Source organism: Puma concolor, chromosome B1 (assembly GCF_028749965.1).
Source record: "Puma concolor isolate L17-30 chromosome B1, mPumCon1.1.hap2, whole genome shotgun sequence".
Lineage (NCBI taxonomy): Eukaryota > Metazoa > Chordata > Mammalia > Carnivora > Felidae > Puma > Puma concolor.
The window spans coordinates 147,705,507-147,712,383 of NC_141670.1; positions in this window are offsets into that span (position 1 = coordinate 147,705,507).

Consider the following 6,877-nt stretch of genomic DNA (forward strand, 5'->3'; position numbering starts at 1 on the left):
ATATAATAACAGGAAATATTTACTACAAAATACTTGGAGAAAGAGTAGAATCTAAAATTGTTTATGTTATGTGTAGAAAGTGCTAACGTGAACAGACCTATTAAACCAAAAGAAAGGGAGAGAGAGAAAGAGAAAAAAAGACTGGGAGGAAGAGAGGAGAGAGAGACAGAAAGAGACGGAGAGACAGAGGGAGAAAGAGAGAAGGAGGAGTGTGTTATGGACAATCAAGAGAGATAAACATACATCAGATTCAAATAGCTATCCATACACTAGGAGAATTCCAAATAGGGCAGACATCCAAATGCAAAAAGGAAAAACAAACATAAAAGTACTCGAAGAAACACAAGTAAAGTGGGAACATTTTTTCTAACTACAGTACAAAATCCAGAAACAGTTATAAAATCAACTACATACAGAGATGTTAAAGACTTCTCATGGAAAAATACTCTAGGCAAAGTCAAAAACACAGAGGAAAACCTGATAAAAGATAGCTGCAATCTATATCATACAAAGAGCTCTGGAAATTTGAGGAGGAAAAAAAAGACCAAAATCTAATAAAAACATAATAAAGTGATCTAAGCAAAGAGTACACAAGGAGAAAAAAAAAAACTAATGGGTTCTAAACATAAAAAAAAAGAGGTTCTCCTAATAAGAGAAATGCACATCTAAAGACCACAGCAGCATTTCTCACCTATATGATTGGCAAAAATCTGTAAGTCTGACAGCTCACTGTGAGGGTAAAACTGTGGGGGAAATAGTTCCTGTCATCCATGGCTGGTGGGAACGCAGATTGGTGGCACAATATTTATGGAAGAGAATTTGGCAATATCTAAAAACATACGCATTTGTCCCCTGAGCCAACAAATTTTCTAATAGGTACTTACCCTAAAAATACACGGCCAATATTTCTAAGTGACTGAAGCACTGGGCTATTCATTGTGGCACTATTTGTAATAGCAAAAGATTGGAAAGGATTCAAATGGCCACCAATAGAAGGTCGGTTAATAGACTATAGCATATCCACACAAAGACATTCTATGAAATTATTTAAAAACATTGAGGAAAAAATATGCGTAATATGGAGTGATTGCCAAGACTATGTTTTCAAGTGAAAAAGGCAAGGTAGAGAACAGTATATGGAATGGGTAACCTCTTATGGAATAAACATAGAGTGGTATAATAGGAATATATTTATATACATATTTGCTGAGATATTAAAAATAAAGAACAGAATGATTAAACTGAGAAGTAAGAAAAGCTATTATTTATAGGAGAAAGGGAAAAGGGGAGACTAGAGTAGAAAGAATAATGTCTAGTCAGTTTGGACTATTATAACAAAATACCATAAACTGGGTGGGTCATAAACAACAGCATTTTATTTCTCACAGTTCAGGAGGCTGGGGTCTATGACAAGGTACCAGTGGGGTCGGGTTCTGGTGAAAGCAGTCACTTGTGGGCCACAGACTTCTGTTTTCTGCTGGTATGAGACCTCATATGGCAGAAAGAAGGTATCAGGGTGATGCTGGCTTCATGGGCTGAACTGGAAAATAATCTCTTTCTCTAATTTTCCGGAGCAGTTTGTGTAAAATAAGTATTATTTCTTCCTTAAATGTTTAGTAGACTTCAATGAACATCAGCCTGAAGTTTTCTTTGTGGGAATGACCTTAACTATATTTCCATTGCTTTCATAGATAAACAATAATCAGATTATCTATTCTTTCAAGGTATTTTCCCATTTCCTTTAAGTTATTTAATTTATTGGCAAAATATTTTTCAAACTAGCCCCTTAGCATTTCAGTAGCTAAGGTGATGTCTCTCTCCTCTCTCATTCCTGATACTGGTAATTTGTCTTTTCTCTTTTTTTTTCCCTGATAAGTCAGGTGGGAAGTTTATCAATATTATTGGTCTCCTCAAAGAACCAACATGAGGTTTCATTTATTTTTATCTATTTTTTTTTCTGTTTTCTATTTTGTTGATTTCTGCTTTGATCTCTATTATTTCCTTTCTTCAACCTACTTTGTTTTAATTTGCTCTTTTTGTTTTTTAAGTTTCTGAAGGTGGAAGCTGGGTTCACTGTTTGAGATCTTCCTTTTTTCTAATATATGTTACCTGAAGATAACAGAGTGCTACAAATTATAAAACAGAGTACCTTTCGTGCTGTAAATTTCCTTTAAGCACTGTTTTACTGGCATCCCACAAATTCTGATATGCTGTGTATTTTCACTCAGTTCAAAATATTTTTTTAATTATTATTTTCAGAGAGTGAGAAAGAGTCACTAGCAGGGAGAGGAGCAGAAGAGAGAGAGAAAGAGAAAGCGAGAATCTTAAGCAGGCTCCACACTCAGCCCAGAGCCTAACATAGGACTCAGTTCCACAACTCTGGGATCATGACCTGAGCCAAAATCAAGAGTTGGACATTCAACCAACTGAGCCACCAAGATGGCCCCTCAAAATATTTTTAAATTCCCTTTTAGTTCCTTCTTTTATTCATGAGTTCTTTAGAAGTGTATTATTTAGCTCATGAGCATTTTGGTATTTCCAGAGATCTTATTATTATCCATTACCAATATAATTCCATACTATCAAGCAATTTTCCGGAATCTCCCTTATCTCTAATTCAGACTGGCCTGTGCTCACCTGCTTTCAACAGTTTGTCATCCCAACAGGAATTTAGGCCTATCTTGATATTCTGCTATGGACAACAGGCAGTCTGGGTTACTGCTTCTGATTTATGGCGATGAGGCAAGCGAGACTTCTTTGCAATTTAGTGTACAGACAAAAGCACGAGTTAAAATCTATCCTCCCTGAACCTTCTTACACTCTTGGTGGGAATGCAAACTGGTGCAGCAACCCTGGAAAACAGTATAGAGATTCCTCAAAAAGTTAAAAATAGAACTACCGTATGATCCAGCAATTGCACTACCAGGTATTTACCCGAAGGATACAAAAATACTAATTCAAAAAAACACATGCACCCTGAAGTTTATAGCAGCATTATCAACAATAACCAAAATATGGGAAGAGCCCAAATGTCCTTGTCTGATGAATGGATAAAGAAGATGTATATATTTTTATACATATAAATATTTATATGTACCTATTATGTATTAGAAATACATATTTATACATATAAATATCCAATATATATATTACTCATTATAAAAAAGAATGAAATCCTTCCATTTGCAATAACGTAGATGGAACTAAAGAGTATTCTGCTAAGCAAAATAAGTCCATCAGAGAAAGATTAATACCATATGATTTCACTCATAAGTGGAATTTACGAAACAAAACAAATGAACAAAGGGGAAAGAAAGAGAGGCAAACCAAGAAACAGATTCTTAACTATAAAGAACAAACTGATGGCTACCAGAGGGGAGGTGGATGGGGGATGAGTTAAATAGGTGATGGGAATTAAGGAGTGCACTTGCTGTGATGAGTACCAGGTGTTGTATGTAAGTGTTGAATCACTGAATTCTACACCTGAAACTAATATTACACTGTATGTGAACTAACTGGAATTTAAATAAAAATATGAAGAATAAATAAATAAATACAATCTATCCCTCCCAATACCTATAAACTCTCATGAAAGATAGCTACCTTGGACTACCACTCACACCATATCTTTTTTCTTCTTTTCTTTTCTTTTTTTTGTTTTTGTTGTTGTTCTTGTTGTTTGTTTGTTTGTTTGTTTTTGTTTGTTTTGAGAGAGAGAGGGAAAGAAAGTGTGCCCATGAGGGAGGGAGAGAATCCTAACCAGGCTCCATGCCCAGCATGGAGCCCAACACAAGGCTCAATCCCACGACCATGAGATCATGACCTGAGCCAAAATCAAGAGTCAGATGCTCAACTGACTGAACCACCTAGGTGCCCCCCCACACACCAGATCTTAAGAGTCTTTAACTTCCTCAGAGGTTTCTCATGTTTTTATGTAAATTTCTCAGATCTATGTTTCTCCCTCTTTCTGATGTGACTTGGAGAAGATGAAGCTAGCAACCTCTCTTGTTCACCACCTTATAATAAAAATATAGCCTGTGACATGTGAGATTCACCCACATATCCAAGGAATATTTATAGAATGCTTATTATTTTCTAGGCACCGTTCTGTATACTGAGGATAACAGAAGTGAACAAAACAGACAAAAATCCCTCTCCTCAGGGGCTTACAAGAGGGGGATAGACAGAAAATAAACAAGTAAAATCTAGTGTATATCAGATGGTGATAAGTGGTGTGGAACATGGGTAAAGGGATACAATTTAAAATAGGTAAGTCTAAGTGTGGTTTTGATTTGTATTTCCCTGATGAGGAGTGACGTTCAGCATCTTTTCATGTGCCTGTTGGCCATCCGGATGTCTTCTTTAGAGAAGTGTCTATTCGTGTTTTCTGCCCATTTCTTCACTGGATTATTTGTTTTTCGGGTGTGGAGTTTGGGGAGTTCTTTGTAGATTTTGGATACTAGCCCTTTGTCCGATATGCCATTTGCAAATATCTTTTCCCATTCTGTTGGTTGCCTTTTAGTTTTGTTGATTGTTTCCTTTGCTGTGCAGAAGCTTTTTATCTTCATGAGGTCCCAATAGTTCATTTTTGCTTTTAATTCCCTTGCCTTTGGGGATGTGTCAAGTAAGAAATTGCTGCGGCTAAGGTCAGAGAGGTTTTTTCCTGCTTTCTTCTCTAGGGTTTTGATGGTTTCCTGTCTCACATTCAGGTCCTTTATCCATTTTGAGTTTATTTTTGTGAATGGTGTGAGAAAGTGGTCTAGTTTCAACCTTCTGCATGTTGCTGTCCTGTTCTCCCAGCACCATTTGTTAAAGAGACTGTCTTTTTTCCATTGGATGTTCTTTCCTGCTTTGTCAAAGATTAGTTGGCCATACTTTTGTGGGTCTAATTCTGGGGTTTCTATTCTATTCCATTGGTCTATGTGTCTGTTTTTGTGCCAATACCGTGCTGTCTTGATGATGACAGCTTTTTAGTAGAGGCTAAAGTCTGGGATTGTGATGCCTCCTGCTTTGGTCTTCTTCTTCAAAATTACTTTGGCTATTCGGGGTCAAAACCATACTCAGACACCACCTCACGCCAGTCAGAGTAGCTAAAATGAACAAATCAGGAGACTATAGATGCTGGAGAGGATGTGGAGAAACGGGAACCCTCTTGCACTGTTGGTGGGAGTGCAAACTGGTGCAGCCGCTCTGAAATAGTGTGGAGGTTCCTCAAAAAATTTAAAATAGATCTACCCTATGACCCAGCAATAGCACTGCTAGGAATTTACCCAAGGGATACAGGACTGCTGATGCATAGGGGCACTTGTACCCCAATGTTTATAGAAGCACTTTCAACAAAAGCCAAATTATAGAAAGAGCCTAAATGTCCATCAACTGATGAATGGAAAAAGAAATTGTGGTTTATATACACAATGGAATACTACGTGGCAATGAGAAAGAATGAAATATGGCCCTTTGTAGCAACATGGATGGAACTGGAGAGCATCATGCTAAGTGAAATAACTCATACAGAGAAAGACAGATACCATATGTTTTCACTCCTATGTGGATCCTGAGAAACTTAACAGAAAACCATGGGGGAGGGGAAAGGAAAAAAAAGGTTAGAGAGGGAGGGAGCCAAAACACAAGAGACTCTTAAAAACTGAGAACAAATTGAGGGTTGATGGGGGGGTGGGAGGGAGGGGGGGGTGAGTGATAGGTATTGAGGAGGGTACCTGTTGGGATGAGCACTGGGTGTTGTATGGAAACCAATTTGGCAATAAATTTCATATTAAAAAAAGAAATAAATAAAAATAAAATAGGTCAGTCAAGGAAGACACCATCAAGCAGATGATAATGAATAGAAGCATAAGGGGGTGATTGAGTGAGCCCCACATATCTGAGGGCAGTTTTCCAAGCAAGAAGAATCACAAGGGCAAAACTCTGGGCAGGAAATTAATTGGTAATTTGAAGAATAGCAAAGAGGCCATTGTGCCTATGGAAAAAAATCCAATGGAAAAGAGGCAAGAGAAGAGGGCAGAAAGGTATCATCATGTAGGGTCATTGCACAGACTGATTTTTACTCTGAGCAAGATGGGAAGCCATTAGAGGTTTTAAGTGGAAAAGTGGTGTAATGTACTTAGATGTAAAGGATGATTTCAATTACTAGGTTGAAACCAGAGCTGGGGATGGGGCAAGGGTACTTGAAGGAGACCAATTAGGAAGATATTGCAATAATCCATGTGTGGTATTATTGCGGCCTGTACTAAGGGTATGGAGAAAGAGTCGTCTTCTGGATATCCTCTGAAATAGAACCAACAGGCTTTGCTCATTGGTTGAATGTAGGGGTGATATGGAAGAGAGAAGCCATAGATGGCTCTAAGTCTTCTGGTTTGAGCAACAAGAAGGATGGACAAGACAGAAGGAGACACAAGTTGGGGCAGGACAGAGTTCAGTTTGGAAGTGCTATGTTTGAATTGTGTCTGCATTATCAACATGAATATGTCAGAGAGAAACTGACATGGGAGCCTGGAGCTTAAGGAAGAAATCCAGGGTGGGGATATAAATATGTGTTGTCAACTCCTAAATGGTATCAATGAGCTAAGTCCAGATGAGATCCCCTGGAGAGCGAATTTAGATTCAGGTAAAGCTGCTCTGAGACACTCCAACATTTAGAGGTTAAAGAGTTGCGGAAAATGCAGTGAAGACCAAGGAGATACAGCCAGTAATGTTGGAGGAAAATGTAAATGCCAAATGGGAAAATGTTTCAAGGAGAAAGGAGTGATCGATTGTGTCAACTGTGCTGAGAGAATCCAGGTAAGCTAAGGACTGAGACTTGACCCCTGGATTTCAGTATGGAAGTCATCCATAAACTGGACTAGAGAAGCTTCCACTT